General features: G+C 40.4%; 1 protein-coding gene across 4 annotated transcripts in view; it reads right to left on the reverse strand.

The window, feature by feature from the left end:
• Nucleotides 1–24,958, reverse strand: part of LOC144379040 (uncharacterized) — a 126,233-nt gene that overhangs the window by 20,106 nt on the left and 81,169 nt on the right. For all 4 annotated transcript variants that reach the window (XR_013441075.1, XR_013441074.1, XR_013441073.1 and 1 more), the window contains one exon: nt 3,226–3,298. The gene's annotated coding sequence lies outside the window, so the exon portion shown is untranslated. The remainder of the gene's footprint in view (nt 1–3,225; nt 3,299–24,958) is intronic.

Below are 24,958 nucleotides of genomic sequence, written 5' to 3' on the forward strand. Positions count from 1 at the left end.
AAGAGATTTCCATTCTGCCCTAAGGGAGGTAAGATACAAAGTTTGAAACTCCATGTCACAGATTAGCCAACGGGACCACGTAAACTTTGGGGGGAGTGAAGAGAACAGAGCAGGGCAGGAGGTCAATCCCAGTAAACGAGGAGTTTCAGAGAGAACATTCTCACTTCTTCTCACCAGCCCTCTCTCTCCTTTATTTCTTGACCGTCTATGTAAATTCACCCTCATCTAGGTGAATGTCACTTTTGATATTATTTCTATTTATTTTGTTGCCAAAAATGGAGAATAGATTGAAAACATAATTATAGAAACAGAAATTTTCCACTAGCTAAAATAACCATCGAGTACTCATGTGTTCGTTGGTTTATTCACTCATTTATACCAAGATAAAGCACATACCAGGGGGGATGCAAAAGAAGTATAAAAATAGGGTTCAAGGAGGCCAATTTATTAAAAGTACAACACAAGACAATAGGTAAGCAAGTGCATCACACCCAGGAGCACAGTGTCGAAGGTAGAGGGAAAAGTCAATGTGGAAAAGAGAGGCTTAGTAAAGAACAACTCCTGGGAGAAGATGAATCTTAATTGGAAACTTCAATGCTGCATAGATCTTCAAGTGTTTTTTCACTTTGGAACCCTTTTCTTCCAATGAAATCTTAACACAGAAATCCAATGCAGAGCCAGAGGAACAGAGCCCAGCTCTCACCCTCTCCACTTCCCATATTCCTCCCCTGTGTTTCCCCTACCTTCAAGGTTCACAATTGGAGAGTCATGGGCATCGATAAAAAGCAAGTTAAGGAAGAGAAGGAAGGCAGCACTGGGTGTGGAGAACAGCATGAGTAAAGCTGAATGAACAGGTATGATAGAAATGTTTCGAACGAGTCCAATGAAAGCATTTAGGCAAAGAAATCTGCCTGAAGTTGATTCCATAGGCCTTAGGGGACACATGGACGATTCTCAAATTGAAGAGTGATGTGATAGAAATGAACATTTAAGGATATTAACATGGCAACTATATGCTGATGGTTTGCAATAGAGAGAGTCCAGTGAGGATGCAACTGGAGTAATCCGAATGTCAGAAATAGAGGGCCCCCAACAGAGTCGCAACTTCAAAAATAGGGGTGCAGTCAATAGGTCTTAGTGATTGATTAAATATGGGAGTGATGGAAATACAGGCTTGAAAGTCATTTTTTACTGAGGTATTTATATTATACACTTGTAAGAATCTGTAGTTTGTCCACGGCCTTTATCTCTATTAGTCATTATACATTTGTGTGATTATTTTACTAATACATTTCTACCCCTGGACTACAATACTCCATGAGATCGGGGACTCTGCCTGTTTGGTACTAGAACTTAGCATCATAGGTATAAAACAGCCACGCATATTTGTGAAATTAAGAAACTCAATAAATGATGGTGTCATTGACTTTATTAAAAGAACTAGAGAAAAGTAGTTGAGTTTGATCTTTATCATATTTTTCTTAGATGTAGAAAATAGGTCTAAATTCAGATTTCTTACCCCCGCTTACCACATGGGTCTGAAGAGCAGTTGAAATGTCAGTGATGGGTGTAAAAACTAGGCCATCAACAGCAATGAAGCCATGAGAATGAATTAGTTTACCCAGAGAGAGTGTGCGTTTAAAGACAGAAGAGCAGAGAGAACTTGAGGAATCTCATGCAGAAGTCAAATGGAGAACCGGAACAGTCAAAATTAAAGAATATTTTTCTGAGGGTAAATTTGGAATGGTTTGCCATACACCCACACTTTGAGACATTTATAAACTATAACAGGAAGAAATCCTCTTTTTAAAAAGTTTAAAACATTAGGAATTTTGGAAGTGGGGATAAGATGTACAATTAATCAAAAGGAATCCAACCCATTTTCAGTCTCTATCAGAATTTTTTTATAGTATTTGTAAAATATGACTGACCACCTTATCCCAAATACTCATGGTGTCCCTGCTGAGAAAGAGTAGCCCAGACATGGAGCTTTTTCTTTGCTTTGCTTTTTTTTCTCTTTTCTTTTTTTCTCTCCCACTTTCCTTTGATAGCAACATATAAAACATCTCTTTCTTAGAATTATATAAGCCCCATGAAATTCTCAAATCTCATTTGCTGATCTAATTTTGGTACCATTCCACCTAAATCCTCTTGTTCGTTGTTGTTTTTGTTGTCAATGCCGCTATTGTTGTGAGTTGTTTTGTTTTTAGAGTTTTTGTTTTGTTCTCTTCTGTTCTTTGGGTGGTAGAAAGGAGAGAGAGAAAAATATGTTTGAATGATACAAACTATGATTTCTTTGTAGTCAATGAAAGTGCCTGTATCCCCCGTCCATTCTTACTTAGAGCATTAGACAAACAGATCTTTCTTTTTTTCTTAAAAATAGCATTAGCCCCAAGGACATTACTATACAAAGTCACAATGTGGATTTTCTTCCATTTTTTTTTCTATTTAGTCCTAGGAGAAATTATGTGTGTTTTATCCAGAAAATAAATAGGTATGGATTTTGAATGCCTCACATGCTACGTGCTGTAATTCATATAAAAAATGTAAATGTTAAAGTTCTGAAGGTATTTGAAAGTGAAGTCTAATATGAATAGCAAGGAGTCTGAGAGAAGAAAACTGTGGGAATAAAAAGACATTGTAGCCACCAATGGTATTTCTTGAGCAGAAGCTGCACAGGTACTTTCTGGTTTCAGGCCTCAAATAGTGGTTTTGTTCCAGAGGAAACACCAAACTACCAAAACTTGAGATGGGTCCAGGGACAATACAGAGCCGAGACGATCCTCTGCTAAATCTGGAAGTTAGGCTTCAGAAGGCTGCACACACATCTGCTTGAAGCTACCTCCAATCCATGAAGGCCTTTTGGAGTTTGTTCATTTATTCATGTCCACGAAGCTCTAAGAGGACACCTAAGATGTGTCCAGCACTGTACTAGGCCAAAGAAGTAAAGAGACCCAGTCCCTGGTCCAGGGAGCCCGCGCTGGGGGGAGCTCCTCTGCAGCCACCACCCCCAACAGTCTTTCCTCCTCACCTTCTGAAAGATTTGCAGGTATCTGACTGTAAACAGGCGGCTCTTTTGTTGCCATCCGTTGTGTTTATGGGCACATAAAAAACCTTACGTAGCTGTGACTTAATCTCATTTTCCAAGAATAACACCACTTTTTTCACATCCCCATTCATATTTTCTCTTTATGTAATCCGTAATTGCAGAAGGAGCGAACTCACCTCTCTGGGCGCTGTCTGCCCGAACACTTGGCAAGACGCAGGGAGCATCCTCCTCCAGAACACTGTGAAAGTCCTGAGGAGAAAGAATCATCAGTCACTGGGGAGAGAAATCGTCCAGCTTATACCAAGGGTCAGGCTAAGGAGGAATAAATGGAGACACATGCTCCATGAATAAAAAAGAAGACAAGCAAGAAGATTAAAAAGAAGAAATCATTGAACACATCGTGCTGCTTTGATGGAGCAAGACAAGAATACGACGGGTAACCTGCCAGGCATACAGGACATAGTGTGGCATGCCCACAGCTCGCCGGGGCTGAGTGGGCCTCCGTATTGCAGGCAAAGTAGTCAAAGCCTGATCTCAGGTTTTCCAAACACTGCGCTGCACACCCAATGACTTCATAAGAACCCCACCTGTGCTGACAACAAGGAGTGTCACCCAGTGTTCTATTTCTATTACGGTGTTTTTCAAGAAAAGACATTCTTTCTTAACACATGCAGCTATCCTATTCTATAAAGATGTCTTCTCTTTACGTGTGTGTTTTACCCTACGTGCATAATTAGAATGATCTGGCCGGGGATCTTGCATGCTCTCGACTTTCTTTATAACCTTTCTTGATGCCTAGCACACCAAAACCACCCAGTAAATGTTGTTGAGCAACAGGTAAATTTTTTTAAGATTTTATTTATTCATTTTAGGTGGGGAGGGACAGAAGGAGAGGGAGAGAGAGAATCTCAAGCAGACTCTGCACTGAGGGCAGAGCCCAATGCGGGGCCCGATCCCACAACTGCAAGAGTTTGCATGATCTGAGCTGAAATTGAGCGTCCAACACTCAACTGACTGAGCCACCCAGGCACCCAAACAGGCAATTCTTTACAAAGAGAAAGGCCGGGCCACGAGTGTATGTCACATGTTAATGAGGTGTCTCCAAGCACTGTTCATCACAGCTGCTGTCCTAAGAAGCAAGAATTTATGAGCAATGACCAGGTAGACACCATTGGTGTTGGAACCAATGGCAGCAACCATGAAAAGAACGCTTGACCAAACTTTGCTACCCAGCCAGTCCCCACTTGCTGATGGTTCTTGCCGGTCTGGGTTTCTTCCTGCTTCTTCAGCATGCCTTTTCTCCTCATGATCTGACACCTGGACTGTCTTCCCCAATTCAAAACATAGTCATTCTCCAGAACCCTGCCTGTGAAGCACAACTTCTGTGAATTTTTCAGGTCTCAGGGAACTTGTACTCTTCGGGATTTACAGCCAATGATGGTCCATATTTAGCATCTTTATTTACTTCCCATCTGTACTCTTCCTTATTTTCTGGGCCCTTGTCTTCTCTATTTCTTATCTAGATTCTAAGCACCTGTGAGTTCATTGCCTCACAGTCTAGGACTGTGATTTTATAAGTGATCAATAAGTGATCAGTTGAATGGGCAGCTTCTCAGTACACCAAAAACTGGGTAATATGAAAGTATGCACACATGTGCATACATACACACACATTCAGGAGGCATCATTCAGCATTAGTTACTTTGTGTATTATCCCATTTAATACTCACAGCAACCCTATGTACCACATAGGTAGGTACGATTCCCATTTCCATCTCCTTGATGGGTAAAATTTACATATTTTGCCCAATGCCATCAAGTCAGTGACAGGTATAGACTATAGATTTTATTGTCTTCTGATTCAAGATAATGTCTCCTGCCCCACAGATATAATCATAACAATATAATAGCTTGTGCTCTTAAAAAAAAATCTTGACAAAGTATAATCTGTCTCTCTCACCACGCCCCCTTCTGAGCCTTTCCCCTTTCTACCTTGAATATTGAATATGCGCAGCATACGGACATTACCTAGCATGCCAGGTATAAGTCAGGAAATGTTGCTGTAAAAAATAATAACAGGATCAGCTTCTCAGTCTTTGTTAGTGTAAAAACCACAACACACTCGATATTTTCCAACAAATGTATCAAATGGGTCACTCCACTCATTGGCATGTGGACTTGTTCTTCCGGCCTACTGAGTCAGTCAGAACTGGAACATTTGAGTGGCTGTGTGTCAACGTCCTTTGAAGGAAAAATATCAACATAAGCAATAAAATTTGTAAGTATTCAGAATCATAAGGTTCCCAGCCTCTCCACAGGGATTATATTACTTGATTCTGACACGTATGAGATGCAAACAACACGTATAGTAGGACTGTCCCCGATTAACAGGTGAAGAAAACAAGGCTGAGAGAAGTTAAGTGATTTACTAGAAGTTAATAAGTTAGTGAGTTGCAGATTCTTAACTGGAATCCAGTTTTGCTTTTTTTTTTTTTTTTTTTTTTCCAAATTGTGATCTTTCCCCCACATGCCAGGAAAGGAGTTGAATGGAATGAAACTAGTCACACGACAGGGCCTGGACCAGGGTGAGCGTGCACGAGAAGTGAAGAGCCCTTAGCCACGTAAGGAGAAGCCCCTTCAGGGAGAGAAGAAGCCTCCACACCATTTGAGAGAGGGAGGAGGGGGAACAGGGGCCAGGGAGTAAGCACCTGCAGCTTGCAAGTTGGCAGGAGAGACTGTTCTCCAATGTTCTTGTTCAGAAAGGAAATGTATTTGAAATGCTGAGGACTCCACATATATTCTGTTAATAATTTACCAACTGAAACCATTAAAGATGTTGACAAAAGCTTTCCATTTACTATGGGTGTCTATGGGTGATTTGAAACCACTCATTACCTTTATAAGCTTCTGGGTTATTTCTGAGTGTCCCGACTAATCGGCAGCAGCAACGGCAGCTTGGACCAGCAGCAAATGGAGTTTTGGTTTGAACATACAACTACCCCGATTCCACACTCAGGCGTCTTGCCACTAATTCACTGAGAGACTGTTGGCCTAGGGCCTCCGTAGGCAAATTATATTTGCCAACAGATGAAATTTATACTGTAACTGGGTATCCCTGAATGGGAAGCTCGATATTAAAAAGTAAATATGTTTTCTCAGAAGAAACGCATCAAGATGTCATCAAAGCCAAACATTCAGTAGAAACGAAGAAGCAGAACATTCCTATATCAAATAATTTTATATTCTTCCAGAACCTTCTAAGTATACAGGGACTAAAGTTCCTAAAGTGAAAGGAACAAACTGCCCTTCCCATGCAGGATGAATTAATTCTTTTAAGCTGCTATTTGTAAATAAAAACCAAGCAGGATATTACTTGCTATTTTGAAGTTCTGGATTCTTGTTCCATTTCTGCCATTTCTAAGCCCCAGTTACGTGTTTTAGTTAGAATGCATCTGGCTACAAATAACAGGAGATGCAACTAACAGTGATATAAGCCATGAGGGCATTTATTCTTTTTCATCGCACAAAACCCAGAGTTATGGAAGCCCCACTATGGTTAAGTTGACATCTCTGTGACTTGTGACCATGTCTTTACTCTGCCACGCATCCTGGACAGGTTATCCCTCCGTGCCCTGCAGGTGGCTACTGAAATATCCACGTCACACATAGATGACGAGATCCAGAGACAGCAAAGCAGTATCTACCCGTTGACTCCCTTTTTTAAACTGAAAGAAATTTCCAAGAAGTTTGGACTGACCATGTCCTGTGCCTAAGCATAAAACCAGTCACTTAGCAAGGCTCATGAATGCAATTTCCATGACTGACTTATCATAATCAGGATACACTCCCTGGGGCTGAAGATGGAGCCCAGCCTGCCTTCAAGCATGTGGCCACTCAGAGGACGGTAAACAAAATTAGAGAAAAGGAGGAAAGGTCAGTTTTGCAGGCAACAGGGATTATCTGCCATATCAAGAAACCTCCTATCGTCTTTATGGCTCATTTTCCCCGTCACTGGGTAAAAACTAGGCTAGAGGTCACAACTAAGTTTCCTCCAACTGCCAGAATTCCACAATTCAAAAACGAAGATTACTCCCTCGTCTGCACTTAATGGAAGAATCAACATGATTCAATGAAATAAGATTTTTCCCAGAAAACAGTATAGGTTAGAAGGAATTAATACACAATATACCAAACAAATGACCTCACGTTTAGAGTCAAGTGTACCATCATCCATTGATCTCTATATTTCTGTGAGATAAACAAAGCTGTATCATCAGAAGAGGTAAACTGAGGCAGAGAGAAGAATAAGTAGCCCACAGCCCCATGCTCTGACTTTGAACAAATCATTAAGTCACAGTGAGGAAAGTGGGAGAAGGTCATGTTATAGCAGTGACATCCACACCGGGGTGTGCCGGCCATGGAGAGTGCAACAAGGATCTGTCCACGGCTGAGAAGAAATGCTGGAATTTCTATTTATATTTTTGTCTCATCTTTTAATTTATATGAGTAATATTTTATAATGTTCATGATGCATTAGCCAAGTAGTAGTGCACACATATAATTTATAGCTATGTAGAAAGAGGAGATGTGGGCTGATAAATTTTTTACTCGTAGAATGCACAGTTAAAAACTTTGGAGACGACTGGTATAGATCATACTAGCATTTTGATGGCTTCAACTCCAGCACAGAACTGGAAGGGAAAAGTACATGCAGAAATTGACACGACTGCATCTGTGATTGGCCCACACTGATAAAACAAGCCAGCCCTGAATCTGGGTTCCAGTAAAACAGAGATTCCCAGCTTATTTTTATTTGTTGGCCCTTACAAAGGCTCTCACTCTGTTTACCAGGAGACCACCTCTATCATTGTTTTCCTCCTCCCCCTCCTCCAAAGTATCTCCTGGTTTAAGAAGTATTAGCCTTGCTCTGTCTGGCTCAGCATAAATGGGGCTTCCTGGCACATTCAGGGAGTGGGAAGAGCTCCGTGGGCTCCCACAGTTTGTTTGCTCATTCAATTAACAATGGTGAATCTCCTAAGTGCTAGACAAGAGGCTACGAAGAGTTGCAAGACTCCTGGAGTCCAGTGGCTAGGAGGAGTAGTGCCTACTCTGTAGAGAGACCAACAAAGAAAGTGGTACAAGGAGAGAATAAAAAGGAGAAGACTGAGGTCTGGAAGTCAGAGGTGGGTAGGCGCGGGTGTCAGGAACAGCCCCCACTCCCAGAAGAAATGGCTCCTAACCTTTTACTGAGTCTTAAAGAAGAGAAGAGCAGGTCAAGTGCCAAATTCCTGTCATTGGGAAAAATAGTAATGGCGGCTCGACTCCACCTGAGGAAGGAAATGTGGTAGGGGGAAGGAAGGGGGATCTCTTTTTCCCTTGGTAAACCTTGGCTCTGTCTCCCTCCAGTCTCTGAAGGTGTGGCGTGGGTGTGGGCCTTACACTCAGTGGAATGCCGCTTTCCCTGGGCTCTCTGGAACTGTCTATCCCAGTGCACCTCATGGCCCAGGAATACAGGCCTCCCTCAGCTGCCCAAGTGCTCAGGACTCCAAGGCAAATATGTTTCCAGGGGCTCTTAGCAAAAAGAAATCAGATAGCAATGGTTTTGATAGACAGGAAGATAGGGGAGTGGATGGAAAGGGGGTAGAATTTAATCTCCACGTATATGCCATGTAACAGGTTAGAAAGAGTTTATTCAATGAGTTTAATCACAAAATCCACTTTAAGAAAATTGCAACCTGAAACTCAAATTTATTCCAATGAGTCAGCACTTTTAAACTATACACGGGAAGAAAGACTGGATTTTTTACTCAAAAAATGTTGTTTTCCTTCAATGCTCTTCCCTTCTTCCACACTTCTGTTTTTCCAGGGATTAGTTCAATAGTGGCTTAGAATCAGGCTTCCTGCCTTAACTCAAAATGTTCTGGGTGGTGTAGAAAAGGTATTTATGTCGTGATACAGCACAAGGGCCTTAAAGACACTTTTTTTTTGCTACTTTCAGAAGAAACATGACAGGATTGCTTAATTGCTCCTTCCTGAAACATGGAAGGAAGGGATGCAGGGAATGAGGAGTCAGAAGGGCAAGATTAGAGTTTTATTGGAAGCGGAGAAAATCTTTTTTGTAAGAAAAACAAAGATTTTACCATCAAAATAGGAAATCCATCAAAGCACTGTGGTGCTTAGTCCTGGCAGTCAAAACAGCTGGGGGGATGGGGGCGGGGGAAGGAAAGAAGTTAATCTATATCCAGAATTCGTTAATTAGATGATTAAAAACAAGGCAAAACAAAACAAAAAGGGAAGAGAGGGACAGAAAAAAAAAAAAGCTTTGCAGTCAACTTTTGAGTGTTGTTCAAGTTGAACAAGGAAACTGGAATTTGAACTTAACTTGCAAAGTAGGTGCCCTCAGTGAGGAAAGCAGCCTGGGGCCATTCTGGAGCCTTCCTTCACTGCTGGAGAACACATTAACAACTTCATCCAGTGTCTCCAAAATGGACGTTAATTTTAAAAACTAAATGTAAAAATTTTAAAGCAAATGCTCAGGCATTTTGCCTCAGCTGACAAAGGTTTCACCCAGAATGTCGTGCCTACATCATTTACAAAAGATGAGATTCAGCCCCTCTGAATAGAGAGCCCTCATCCTTTTTTTCCATCCCCTCTTTGTCATTGTTGGATATGAGGTGTACCTAATATACTTCGAAGCCAGCCTTAAAAAGACAAGGGTAAATGCAGGGAGAAAAAGTGAAAATGGGTGACCTTGGCAACTTCTTTAGTAACTGTGAAGGATAAGGAGAAACATAGTTGCATGCACTGGGTAACACAGCTATAAATGTAGCTGTCCAGAGTCTCATTAATTCAATATGCACATTTCAGTCCCCATCATGCCCCTCTCCGCCCCCCTTTCTCTCCCTCTCTTTCTCTCTCTCTCTTTCTGTCTCTCTCTCTCTCTGTAAACTTTAATATGTAGCTGAAATTTTCTGATATATTTCCATAGTTGATTAAAAACATCCTTTTTAAAATTCAATTTAAATTTTTTTTTTAATCAAAAGCAAACATGGATGTTGACTGCATTTCTGAGTGGATTCCATCTCAGAAACCAGTGTTGCAGGACATGTTGAAGCATCAGTTCCAAAGTGTCTATGTTGGCGGGCCCCAGGCTTCAGGTAGATGCCATCTAAAGCATGTAAAGAAGTTTTAAAGATTAAACAAAACTATGCTGTTCTTCAATGACCTTTTTTTTTTTTTTTGTGACTGTAGCCAGAAAATTTGAAGCTGAGGTAAAAATTAAGAGGACAGGGTGAGCATGCTTTATTGTCAATGTGTTTCTAATTTTATACATTTTTCCAAAGTTATGTCTTTAAGGTGGATGTCAGCTTACAAAAATAACAAATAAAGTAATGGTCATAATCTCAAATTCTAATCAGCTATTTGCTTTTCATCATAAATTTTTTTTGGCCGGTGCTCCCTTTTTCAAAATATTTCTCAATTTCTTTGAAATTATAAATATAATAGAAGTGGAAATATATAATTTCAAAGTTCTGGACAATTTCTTTCTTCCTGTTTCTCTCTTCTGTCAAATGCTCACTGCTGTCAACTGAAAAAGAGTCACCTCCTCACAAGGCAAATGGAAAAAAAAAATAAGATTAAAAAAAAAATGATGTTGCCCAGAAATGAGAAATGTTGTTGAAATTTAGGAAATAATTTCCTAAATTCTAATTTTGTGGGCAACTGTCACAGCTGAATTCCCTATGGTGCAGCTTCCAGCCCTGACTGCTGACCTTGTTTCAGCAAAGTGCACATTAGTGTCACACTAAGTCCTTGTGGCCAGATCACCTGACACGCTTGATTTAAACAAAATGGAGCAGAGACTCTGAAGTTCTAGGGCAACATGTGAGTCATAATAAACACACTCTACTTTGTCTTTGATTCAGCTTGTCATTTCCATTGCAGAAGGCTTCTTTGAGAATGCTTGTTTTTGTTACTTGCAATATGTTTGGTCCCTGGACTCAAGGGTTCTCAATCTAGGAGATAAGAGATGGCAAACAAAAAGAGTCCACTCTCCACAAGAAAGGCAAACACACATCGTCCTTCTCCTTTCACCTTACGGGCATAAAAGGATCATCAAAACAAACCAAGCAACCAAAAAACAAAGTTCAGAAGAGATACATAGGAGACCACTCTATAATTATAAGCTATTAAAAAAGGGAATCAAGAAATAAATAGGTAAGCTGCTCTAATTTACAAGAGAAGGCCACAAAAGTATGTATTGTCCCAAGATTCAGGGAGGTCATGGCGATTTCCCCTCGTCCATACAGAGATATAAACAGAAGTTCAGAGCTGAGCCGAAGAATCTCAGCTCAGGGTAAAATCCAACTGAAACCCTCAACAAGCTTCAGCCTCAGGGAAGAGAAAGGGTTTGGGGAACACATCACGCAGACATACATAGGATCATCTTAATCATAATAACAGTCAACATTTTTTCTGTGCCAATTATGTGCCAGGCCCAATTGCCCAGTGAAGTATGATTATCTACAGTTGGCAGGTGATGAAACCACATCTCAGAGGGATTAAATAACTTCTCAGTGAACTGGAGAGTAAGGACTTAAACCTCCGTCTGCCTGACTTCAAAGCCATGGTTGACCACTTCAATGCTCTCTCTCTCTTTTTTTTTTCTTGAGAAACGCTTGGCTTGGTAAGGCCCATGACTACCCTCCTTGGCATCACTCTTGTAGGCTGAACCTGTTTCTATTTTCAGGAGTTTTTATAATTATTCTTAGTAATTTGTTAAACACAGCAATATATATCATATATCCTGCCCACACCAACTCTGGGGGTAAAAACGCCATGGGTTTATTACTAAATGAGTACGTCCTTGTCATGTCTCATATTTACTTGGCCAGTTACGATGTCATAGATATTCATCTCAGCCTTTTCTCAAACTTTATCTTTAAAATAAAGTCTTTCTCCCAAACTTTCATTTTCATCTCTTTTGCCATTTTTATCACCAATCTTCTTCTATTGGTGGGTACCAACTTAAATTAATCTGAACTAGAACTGCCCACAAAAATGCAGATGTAAATGCATCCTAATTATAATACAGGACAATACAGGACAATAGGACAACATTTGGTTTGGTATTTCACACCTTTTTTTTTTTTTACTTCTTTCTTCTTTCAAGTTTCATCTTTGAACAGTTTCTGGATCTTTACTCTCTTTCCTGGTTTCTATTCCCTTTATTTTCTACGTATTTGATGGGTCCCCTAGAGTGGTGGTAAGGCACACAAGTTTTGAGTCAGGATCCCTAGCTTGACATCAATCCAGCTCCACCATTTGCTATTTGTGTAATCTTGGGCAAACTATCTGTTGTTCATCATTAATGAAATGAGGATAATCATAGCACTTACTTCCTATGGTGATTATAAATCTAAGTAAAATAATAGATGCCGAGTGCTTAGAAGAGTAGCCAGTGCATGGTAAACTCTTGATAAATATGTTTTTTTATTACCTAAAACCTCTCCATTGTCCCAGCTGCCATTTGTATCCCTACTTACACCAATTTATGAACTTTCTGCATTTGTCTCTTTTTTAGCTTGTCTTCCAACCCAAAGAAGTTTTATGTTATTCACAAATGTAAGCACTAAAATTCATTTGTAAGGAGTCTGGTTGAAAGCAGGACTTGAACATTGCTCCCTTTCTACTTCCCCGTTCTAAATTGCCTGTTTACAATACCCTTCATTTCCCATTTTAAGTTGGTTCCCCAACTGTGACTAATCATCTTCTTTCCCCCAGTGAGAAAATCATTAGGATACTCCACTGAAAATCGAATTATCAAATACATTATAAAAATCTACATATTCTCCACCCACACTTTTCTCCTTATCTGCATGCAAATTTACATCATAATGCAAGGCAATTATTTAGGGCTCTTAATTGCCTATTGGAGAAATCTTTTCTCCCTCTTTTCTGTATATGAGTGTTGAATGATCCTCGTGTGATAGTCTACCTAAAACAGAGAAGAATCAGAGACCATAATCTTCTGGGCCTGTGCTAGATTTCTTCTTGGTTCTGAGTGCAAGTTATAATTTGTTTTAAGATTACCAATCCGGCCAAGCAGTTCTTCAATATCTTCCATCAACTCTTTCAGAGAAGCTCTGGGGAACCCACTTTATTAGTTCAGACTTCTTGTTACAGGTCAGTTTAGAATAGTCAATTTAAAGCAAAGCAAGGAAGTGAGTTTGACAGTATCCAGACAAGGAATCCAGAGGAGGCTGGAAAGAGACACCCTGGGAAAAACACCCTCGAAAGAATTCCTTAGCTCTTTTCAAGGACCCAGTTAGTCCTGAATCAGAGGTTCTCTCACCTGCTGACCTTCATCACACCCTGGCAGTGCTCCTCATTTGGTCATCCACTAAGCACCTCTTGGGGTTGGGTACTGTGCTAGCGAGCTGCTGGCAATGCCCTGAGGAGCACAAGAGAGCAAGTCCTAACCTCCACAGGGCTGATTCTAATGGAAATGCACAGACAAGGGAAAAGAAAGAATTTTAAGATAGTGTTGGTGATTAAGTGTAATGAATAAATTATCAAGGAAATGCAATTAAAAAAACAAACAAAAAACAAAAACACTAAATACTCTTGGTTAGGGGAATGTACCAGGATTCAATCTCTGAACTAGGAGATACTGGAGGAGAAACTATTTCCAGGGAATAACATGAGGACTTTTGACCTGACAGGCTGTCTAGCAAACAGTAACACTGAGTAAAGGGTTAAGAGGGTAAGTCAAAATTTCAATGTTAGAATAGCATTAAAGTACGCAGATGTCCTAGTCAGCTCAGGTTACCATCACAGAAACCATAGATGGGGTGGCTTAAACAACAGGAATTTATTTATTAGGTTTATTTAGTTTAGTCCCAGAGTCTGGGAACATCAGGATCCAGGGGCCAGCTGACTCGGTTTCCCCCTGAGGGGCCTCTTCTGGCTTGAAGATGGCTGTCTTCTCACAGTGTCCTCACATGGTGGACAGAGAAAGAGCTCTAGTCACTCTTTCTCTTATCAGGGCACTCATCTCATCATGGGGCCCCTCCTCAAGACCTCACCTAAACCTAATTACCTGTCAAAAGCCCCACCTGCAAATACCATCACATTGGAGATTTAGTATATGAGTTTGGGGGCAGGGGAAACACAAACATTCAGTCCATAACAGCAGGTATGAACATTCTACAAAAGCATGCTTGGAAATGCTTTGTCCTGTGTGCAGAGACCAGAGCTTTCCCATCACAGTCAATGGTCTGGCTACAATAGTGAAGGCAGTCTCTGCCTCTCCCCCAGGACACCCAGGCAGATGGGTCTCCAGGGATGCCCGGCCTCAACCACCAATGCACTTCAGTGCCGAGTTTCTATGACAAATCCCTTGTTATCGTCAGGCATGTTTCCTAGGGGAGAGAACTGAGATGCTACATACAATGTCTGCTTTAACATTGCAAATGAGGAATTTTACTCTCTTTCTTACATGACTGAGAAAAGAAAAGAAAATAGTGTATTTCAACAAACTTTGATACAGTTACAAAGCAATTTAAATGCCTATTCATTCTAATCATGAGAAATGTTAATCTGCGTCACACATGTTTCTGGGCTTTGAACGTAACAAGGAAAAGAGAGTACATCCTATATACATTGCTAGTAATGGGCTTTAATTTTTAGGTGCCCATTTAGAGGTATAAGGAATGTTTCTGTGTAACAGAATCGGGGATAAACAGCAGAACACTCATTCTTTGTGAATACAGATGATATGCGAACATTCAGAAAGAATCTCCTTTAAAAGAGTATTTCTCTCCTTCATCATTTTCAGAACTATGCACATGGACTAAAATTAATGCCAAGTTATTACCCTTAGACAGTTGGGGGTAGTAGCATACAGATAATGCAAACCAATTATTAATGACATTTGAAAGTGAAACAGTGATACAAATGGGGAATAACATGTCCTTCTAGTGATGCTTCAGAAACTATTTATGATCACTATTTAAAAAATTATTCTATGGGGCGCCTGGGTGGCTCAGGTTAAGCATCTGCCTTCGGCTCAGGTCATGATCCCAGGGTCCTGGGATCAAGTTCCGCATCTGGCTCCCTGCTCAGCAGGGGTCTTCTTCTCCCTCTCCCTCTGTGTGCTCTATCTCAAGTAAATAAATAAAATCTTTTAAAAAACTAAAAAATAAAAAATGATTCTAAAATAAATATGGTATGTCCATCATGGCCAAATTCACAGAGGGCCTCAAAGAAATTGGGCCAACTGTAACCAAATCAGGATGTGCACAAGTAAGAATGCTCAAAACAGTGAAACGGGACGCTAAAAGAGTACCTGACAACATCGGATGCCTCAGAGTTGTTGTGGCCAGGAGCACCACCTCAAAGATGAAATGGGGTGCACTGAGGGGGGGCAAAAATGGCAAGTTTGCTGATACAAACCACCAAAAATGGTGAATAATTGCCTGGCACTCCCAGCAAGTCTGCCTTGAATCACCTTCCTTCTCAATATGTTTTACCATGGCTGAATGGAAGAGATAAGCACAGACTCTTCCCGAGAGAACTTGTAAAATGGTGACAACCATTAAATCTGACATCATGGTTGAGCAGGGGGGCTATGAGGAGGTCAGGAAGGTTTGTGCGTCTGTGTGTATCTAAATTCATGCAACACTATTTTGTTGGAATTCTGGATTTTGCTAGGATAATACTGATGTTTTCTTATAAGCTGTTTGGGAGCATGATTTCAAAAGAAGAAAACCCATTTGCACCCTCACTGGAGAAGACTAACTGGTGCCAAAGACACCTCTGGGTTGGTCGAGCACCACTGGATGGTGGAAAGAGTAAGGCTGCCCGGGTGGGAACTCTGGTTCCACCAGTAACAACTCATTGGACCAGGCAAATCACAATTTTCTGGGATCACAGGCTTCCTCATTTGGAAAATGGGGTTGGTTGTTCTACCTTTCAGGGAGGTCATGAGGCACTCTCACCCTGTAAAGAAAATCTCAGGTTATACTCATCCTTCTTGCCAAAAGGGGTCCAAATACCTTTCACTGATGGGAAACATTTGAGCCTCATGACCTGATACTATGAGAAGGATTAAAAGAGTATTTTTAAAAGAAGCCTCTAATGGGCCATCTCCAGAACAGTAAAACAAAACAATAACAATGATTGTCTCTGGGAGAAAAGCTAGATTGTTGTGGGATGAGGTTGAAGGGAAATGGACTTCTCACTGTGTACTCTTTTGAACTATCATCTGGATGCTTAACCAAAGTCAAAGAAGAATAAAAATGTGATTTTTTAAAGTAGTCTTTGAAACTCATCCCGCTTTGTGTGTTTATCTCTACTATCAGGGTAATCATAACTTAGACCTTGACTCTGCCCCTTGGACATCATTCAGTGTGAAAGGTATTCCACGTGAAGAATAGATGGGACCCTACTTCAAAGAAGGAATTAAGCCCAACAATTATTAAAAATTCTCTTAATAGGAACACAGAATGTGTTAACAAATGAAACTCTCTTTGTTTTTTAAGATTTTATTTATTTATTTATTTATTTATTTATTTATTTATTTGACAGAGAGAGACACAGCGAGAGAGGGAACACAAGCAGGGGGAGTGGGAGAGGGAGAAGCTGGCCTCCCACAGAGCAGGGAGCCCAATGCAGAGCTCGATCCCAGGACTCTGGGATCATGACCTGAGCCAAAGGCAGATGCCCAACCGACTGAGCCACCCAGGGGCCCCAAAACTCTCATATTTCATAACTGGTCCATCCTACCCTAAAAGAAAAAAATACTTATGTTATAAACTTTTCCCTCCTTCTTCTCCAATCAGCTGTATTTTCCCTAGTCAGCTGCCTGGATTTCTCTATAATGAAAGTAGGTCATACTCCTCCTTACTTTTCCTCATCACCAAAGACTATCTTGCAACAGAAAGGAAGAATCTGTGTCATTGGGACAAGGACAAAAAGTGTCTTAATTTCCTTCATTTGGAAAAAGAAAAATCAATGTTACTCTTCAGGCTCCCAATCATGTTGTCTTTCAGACTTTAAGTTCCCAAAGGGGAGAGCATTTTTCTTTTCTTCAGCATCTTAAACATGGTCAAGTCTACTTATGTTTACAAATAAACACTGTTTGAAATAACATTATTTATTCTTTATGTGACTCAGAAGCATTATTGCATAACAACTGATTCCACAGCAAAGCAAAGCTCCCAGTGATATTTCATTAAACCCACACGCTGTCAATGCATCTCCGGACTCACCACCACCATTTGCACAAAACTGCAGTCCTATTTAGGACAAGGGGAACTGGTTAACATTCCGAGCTCCTATCCCAGAGAAGTTCCCAACCACAGTGCTCTCCATGCTAAATAGCCATGATCCCCATGCCCCTCCCATGGTTACTAAAAAATCTCCCTCAAGGGAAAGGACATTCCTCAACTTTTCCCTTTTTTCACCTTTGGTATATTTATTCATGCATGTCATAATCAGCCTATTAATACTCTGGAAACCTGAGACTATCTCTTTAGGAAGGTAATGAGAAGCAATGCATCATTCTTCTATGTTTTAGAGAAAAGAAGATTTGTGAGAACCATTTTCTGTGCTATAGTGCCCAGACCTCCATACTGAAAAGTCTACGTAAGGTACAAAGATTTGTAGAGGAAATCTCTTAATTCTAACAATAAGGGCTGCTTTGACTTAATTATGTGAAGGAAGCAGTATTTTAGTGATTCATGTTTAAATGAAACCATTATTTTCTAGATCCTGCCAAAAACTTACCACAACTCATTCATATGATTTTATTACAAATTAAGATTCTCATAATTTTGGAAGACAGACGTGCATTTTAGAGTCTCTCGGGAAGGGAAGCCCTGTGCTTCAGGGCAAGGAATTGCCCCGAAAAGTAGAACAAAATGAGGACCTTGTTATAATGCTGGGAAGCAGAGGACCAGGCTTGCCCTCCCCTCAGTAGTTCTAAGTGATGCAGAAGAGGAGCCCTGTGAACCCCAATGTGGCAGGGCACACAGTCAAGGCCCCGTAGGATTTACTTACAAGGAAGTACAAAGAGAGAGAGTTTACAAAAAGTTTAGAGGTTTTGTTTCATTTTTGGTTTTAATCTATGGATGGGTCAACCATCTCCATAGCCTAGTCCCTACAAGAAATAGGAAATAAGATCAAGAAAAGGTTATACACAATATTTTTTTTCTTTTACATTTACCTGGAGACAGAAACTTCTAGAACTCGTCAAGGAGCCCAGCCACTGGACTCACTTGGCCTAAGAAAGGCACAGAAAGTTGGAAATTTGTCCTTTTCACACCTTTCTCCAATATTTAACCCTTTCCCCCATATCAAATATTTGTTGCCATCCTATTTAATCTTCTTCATTCACAAAGACCCCTGGGTCAGGTCAGTGATGGTTCAGCATTATTTGGAACAACAGTTTTCAGTATAGTGTCTCATTACTTTACATACTGGGTAGGCATGCTCCATATACACAAGCACGTATTGATTACGTCCACAATAACACCTCTATAAAAAGGGAAGGCATCAATGAAGCACTATGAAGACTTCTATGTAAATAGGCAAAACTTGGGAGCAATTTCTCAACATTACCAGCCCTGCCCTATTTTCAGTGCCAAGAGCTCATAGAGGTAGCACGGTTTACTGGAAAGGGAACTAGGCTGGGAATCCAATGGCCTGGCTTTGCAATATGTTACCTGTCTAATCTTAAATGTCACATCTCTAAAGATCTCCTTCCTTATTTAGAGAACAAAAGTGCTCTTGGGTCCCTTCTAGCTTTAACATTCTCCATGTGCATATTCCTGTTGATAAGTCCCGATAAAATATCAACCCCTATTCAACAGTGCTATGAATTATAACCAGGAAGGACAACAACAAAGTGACAAAAACATGACTGCAATCACCTTTCTTCCCTGTGAAATTAGTGATTATGGCAATAGCTCCAAAACTTAGTGGTAGATTTTCTCACTATTCAATGTGTCAAAAGAAAATATACAGAGAAAAATCTGCTGCACCCACCAGAAAAAAAAAAAAAAATCAATATGTTACCTTATTTGTGGAGTGGTGACTTCCCTGAAAGTTGGAGTAATCCAGGTATTTTAGAAAGTTCTTTGTCTTTATCCAAACTCCACAGTCTGTGTCAAAAACTGTGGATTTATTTTCAATCCCAACCCATAATAGTAGCTGGTTCCATGTTTATAAAGAAATTGTTTTAAAAGGTATCCAAGTTTTCAGTTTGTTAATAAGACAGGACTCCAGATTTGATCAGCTTTAACATCCCACCATTGTTTCCCCGTGACCTACAGTACCTGAATTATAGGAAGGTACAGTCTGTGACCGTGAAGGAATATTTCATCATCAACAGAAAAGCATTTATTAGGTTGTAATTATAGCTAGTGCTTCACTGATCAAAGGAAGAAAGAAAGAAAGAAAGAAAGAAAGAAAGAAAGAAAGAAAGAAAGAAGAAAGAAAGAAAGAAAAAAGAAAGAAAAGAAAGAAAGAAAGAAAGAAAGAAAGAAAGAAAGAAAGAAGGAAAGAAGGAAAGAAAGAAAGAAAGAAAGAAAGAAAGAAAGAAAGAAAGAAAGAAGAAAGAAAAGAAAGAAAGGTAGTCCTTCCATTCTAACTATGCAGTCTATTACTGGAATAATGCTCTGCACCAGCAATGATAGGAATATCAGGTAGCAAAACAAAAACAGGAGGCACAGATTTACACACAAGCGTGAGTAATAAAGGAGGGAGCAGGGACAGTATTAGATGCATATCTGAGATGGGAACAATCAATATCAAGGTCTGGAAATGTTGAGACAAGATAAAACATCTGTGTTCTTATCAATCTGGGAATTATCAATCTGGGAAGACTTCCTGGAACTGGTAGGGTTTTTCAGTGAGGAAACGTACTTTGGTAGATGGATTGGGGGTTCTATTAAATAACGCACATAAAAGCAAGTGAGGTCATCAATCAAGAGGCTTAGGGAGGTCTGCTCCCCCTGAAAAGCCACCCAGAATCCTAGATCCAGCACATGATCTTTGGAGGAGAGATTCCACAGTCAACTACCTATGGGCAAGGACTGGCAGGAGGCAAGAAGTCTGACCAGGCCACAGACACAGTGGTCCTGATTAAAGAGGACGAAATTCTGCATCCATGTGAAGATAAACAGCACAGAGACAGCAGTCTATTCAGAAGATACTGAAAAGGAAGGCATTCTCCTAAGCAGCAAATGGCTTCTGATGTGTGTCCCCTGCATCTTATAGCATTGCTTTAAGAAGCCATTTGCTACTGAGTACTTTAGCATTTAGTATCCAAGAACGGTGACCCCTTTACTTCTAGTGTCTTAATATGCTGAAATGTAGGGCACCTGGGTGGCTCAGTCAGTTAAGTGCCTTCAGCTCAGGTCATGGTCCCGGGGTCCTGGGATCGAGCCCCACATCGGGCTCCCTGCTCAGTGGGGAGTCTGCTTCTCCCTCTGCCTCTACCCTGGCTTGTGTGCTCTCTCTCTCTTTCTCTCTCTCAAATAAATAAATAAATAAAATCTTAAAAAAAAAAAATGCTGAAATGTACCATGAACTTGAAATGTCTGTGGGATATTACTGTGAAATCCCTAAATCATTCTTTCTTAACTGCTCCTCAAAGGCTTAAAAATCACTCTTAGTGGGATTTGACTGGCTTAAAATAAGTGACTTAAAATAAGTCACAAATATCTTCCGCAAAGAACGTAGGGGAATGATAGGAGGTGGAATGCAAATCAGCTAACAGGTTTTGTCGACATGAAGAGAGGCAAATAGATTGGAACTAACTGATCAGAGGGATCTGGGCTTAACAGTAGAGTTGATGTCATCTTGATCAGATTACCACAGCCAAGAGTTGGTTCTTGTATTCAGAGTGGAGAGGTTAACAAGACAGGAACACTGGGCCCTGGACAATAAAAACTAGGTAGATTAAGGAGGTGATGATCAAGGGAGGAAATTCCTCTTATCTCTATTAAGCCACATCTACATGGAATTAACAGTCAATAGACTTTCTATACCTATGTGACAGCAATTAATTTTCCAAGGAAAGACAGTGCCCGAGCATGAGCACCCGACAGGGAAAGGGGTGAGCCGTGCAAGTGCACTGTAGCCCTAGTCTATAAACACTACAAAAAGACATTCTTCTTTCATTTGAAAGTCATATTCGGTAAACTTATAAATTAATTCATTAATCCACCAGACATGTATTTTGCACTCATCATACATCAGGCACTATACCGGGCCCTGAGGATACGAAAGTGAATAAATAATATAATTATCACAATAGCTTCCATTCTTGGGTACCTAATATGAGCCAGGAAATTCTATTTCCATGATGCAGTGGAATGACCACAATGAACATGAGGCTTTCTGTTCCCACTCTGCCAATGAAAAACTAAGACGAAGAAACGAAGACTCTGAAAGAGTAAATAAAAGTGACAGACCTCTCAAGGAACTCCAGTGCAAGAGTGAGATAAGCAATAAAGTAATGTTTACAATATTCTACGGTAAATGCTAAAACAGAGATAAAAAAAAAAAAGGAGGAGCTCCTATCTCAGCAAAGGAGAAGGGAGATAGGAGGGGACAGAGGGCGGTAAGAAGGATCGTGAGCACATGCGTGCGTGAGTGCGTATGTGTGCGTGTGCGTGCGTGCGTGTGTGTGTGTGTGTGTATGTGTGTAACCTGGGTGGTGGGCGAGGAGTTCAGGAGGATAGATAGTCCAGGAAGAGAGCTAGAGGTCATATCAGCTGTCTTTCAGCCATGGCCACAAAAGCTCCCCTCAATATTTCCGCAGGATGAAGAATGTTACTAAGAAAGAGCAGCAGGGCTCACACAGTGTCTCTGGGATGACACGGGAGACTCTGTCAGACACTTGATCAGCCTGAAGAAGAGGGGGCATTTTTCATGACAGACTAATCGCTCACTTTGAGGTAGATATTGTTCCATCTAGCTGTGCGCCCTCTGTGACTACATACTATTGACAGGTTTTTAAACAAACAATCCAGAGCTTATGTGTCCAAATAAATGCTCCACGGTAGTCAGTCACCTTAAGTTTAAATGTGAATTTCAGGGTCCCCACCACAGCACTTAAAGCATTTCAGGTGCATCTCTTTTGAAATTGCCTTTGCAGCGTGTAGTACGTTCTTTTGGCTATCCTTCCGGGTGGCAAATTTTCACCCTTTAAAGTGCAATATTTGGGGCTTTAAGTCAAAAATCAGTTTGAGCTGAATCCATGATGAGTGATTAAACTGGGTAAAAGTTATTGAGAATGCCCGATAAATGCCAGGCACTAAGCTGAGTGTATTTTATAAATCATTTCACCTATTAAATTCTTACCACAAGTCTATAAGGTGGATATTAGTGTCTCCATCTAATACTTCTTTAATAATCATTAAATTAGTACATGTTCATGGAATGAAGTTTGGAAAATCTAGAAGAGCAGAAAGAAAAAAACCAAACCTTGTTCAAGGTCTCGCTGCTCCAATCTAACCACTACTGACATTACCAGGCTTACCAGTTTAGTCTTTCTTCTATGAGTGAGTATATAAATATGTTCTGGCCTCCAAAATTAATCACATTGTGCATAACTTTCTAATTTTTCACTTAATATCATATTCTGAGCAGTTTTTCATGTCACTAAATTTCTTCTACAAAATCATCTGTACTCACTGTTTGGTATTCTCTTATATGGATATGTCATAATCTATTCAAAGAATTCCAATATTTCAGTGCTTCAGATGAAGCTTCTTCACAGATAAGTCTTTGTAGATTTCTATGATCATTTCCTTCAGTTAATTTCCTAGAAGTAGAATTACTGGATTCAAGGCATGCATATTTTTAGAGGCTGTTATAATTTCCCCGATTTTTAGATGAGTAAATGAAAAACTCAAAGAAATGCTTTCCAAGGTCATAAACCCAGAATTTAGCAAAGGCTGGATCTGACCCACGTCTGTGACTCTCTAAATCCTGTATTTTTTTTTCCACTCTGATAAATGAATTTTGATCAAAAATGGAAAATGTCAAGAATAAAAGAAGTTTTGCATATGCAACTGAAACTATTCCTGAGAGACTTTTTTTTTAAAGGAGTTTTAAAAATGCTTTAGATTTGCATTGTTTTTATAATGATCCTTCAAAGGATCAAGCTCATGTCTGAGTTTATATTTTTGTTATATTCACATTTAAAGCACTCACTGCACTTCATTGTTACATTCTTAGAAGATGTCAGTTCTGTCCTTTATGAATTTACAACACTATTAATATTCTGGCCTAAGCACTGAGCTTCTGTTTGAATTTCCAAAAAGCGCAATCTCTCAGGCATTTAGGCAACCTAATTGGGACAATCTTGGTTACAATTCAGGCAAGCCACAGCCAGGTGGGGAGTCCACACCCGCGTGTTTAAAATACCAAAGACTAATAGATAACCAGTCTTCTTTAAGTCTGGCTACATTCTGATAACAGGGAAGAAAAACATTTCCCACCCAAAGTTCTACTGGTTTGTTATAAACATATAGTCTGTTCTCCTGGAAGGATGAGTGGAATGAGCAATACAAGAACAACCAGCTTTCTTCCTTGCGCATTTGTCGTGGAATGTAGTTCAAAATGGATTAGAAAAAAACCAGACTGGTGGGGGAGGTGCACTAGAAGGGACGGGTGGGGATGTTGTGCTGAAACTGTATTTTTTATACTTGAGTCTACAAACATTTCCAAATTGTCCTTAATTCTTCGGCCCCAGGCACTTGTCCCTCTTGAGGTACCAAAAGGATTTTAAAGATAAGGCAGAGGAGAGGATTTTAAAGATAAGGAGAAGATTTTCACGACAAGGCAGAGGAAGGAGTTGGTTTAGTAATTCTGACTCAAGGCTTTCAAACCTTTGTATGAGGATGCTTTCCACCTCTTTGGGATCTCCACCAGCTTTCCCCAGTGCACCGTTTATGGATTCAGTGATCGATAAACAGCCCTGCTTTCTTCCCCCAATCACTTACCTCAACCTGAGTGTTTCACCAACATCTCAAATGTAACTTAACCAACAGAACTTTGTATTTTTGCCCAGACCATCATCACCTCCTCATCCCCCACCCCAACCTACCCCTCCAACTTACCCTGTCAATAAATGGCACCACTGTGCACCTAATTGTTCAAGCCATCTGAGTTATGCTTTTTCCCTTAACCCAACATCCTGTAGGTTTCACCAAAACGCATCCCCGTTCCGTCCATTGATACTTCTTTCCATCTCCACTGCTATCCCCCCAGTGTAAGCCTCAATAGAATGTCATCTAAAATTGTTTCTACCTCCATCCCTTAATAATGCTTTCTCCACACAAAAATCCGAGTGATCTTTCAAAACATAAATCAAGCCAGTAGCCTAATTTAAAAACCTCCAATGACTTTTTGTCACAGAAGGCTGGACTCCTTACCTTGGTGTTCAAAGCCAAGTCCCTCCCACCTCTTTGCACTCATCCTCTACCCCATGCCCCCTCCTGGCCACCACTCTGGCCTGGTTGTTTTTCCAGGTGTGGCCTTCCCTTGGGCCTAAAACTTACTGTTCCCACTGCCTGGAATACTCACCCTCTCAGACCTTCAAGAAGATGCTTTATTTTTACCATTCAGACCTCAGCTCAAATATTATTTCTTCAGAAGGCTTCCCTAGTTCTCTCCATAAAAAGTTGCCCCATTCTGTTTTCTTTATATCACTCCTTACTAGGGGAAATCATCTCCTTTTCATCTATGTGATTGCTTGTTGATCTGCCCCCTCATTAAAATATGAAGATGGACTTGTCAAACTTAGTCAACATTCTGTACCAGCACATAGGGCACTGGCTTGCTTAGAGTAGGCACGCAGAAAGGTATGTCAAATGAAAGAATCAATAAATG

This window comes from Halichoerus grypus, chromosome 9 (assembly GCF_964656455.1).
Source record: "Halichoerus grypus chromosome 9, mHalGry1.hap1.1, whole genome shotgun sequence".
In the NCBI taxonomy this organism is placed as follows: Eukaryota; Metazoa; Chordata; class Mammalia; order Carnivora; family Phocidae; genus Halichoerus; species Halichoerus grypus.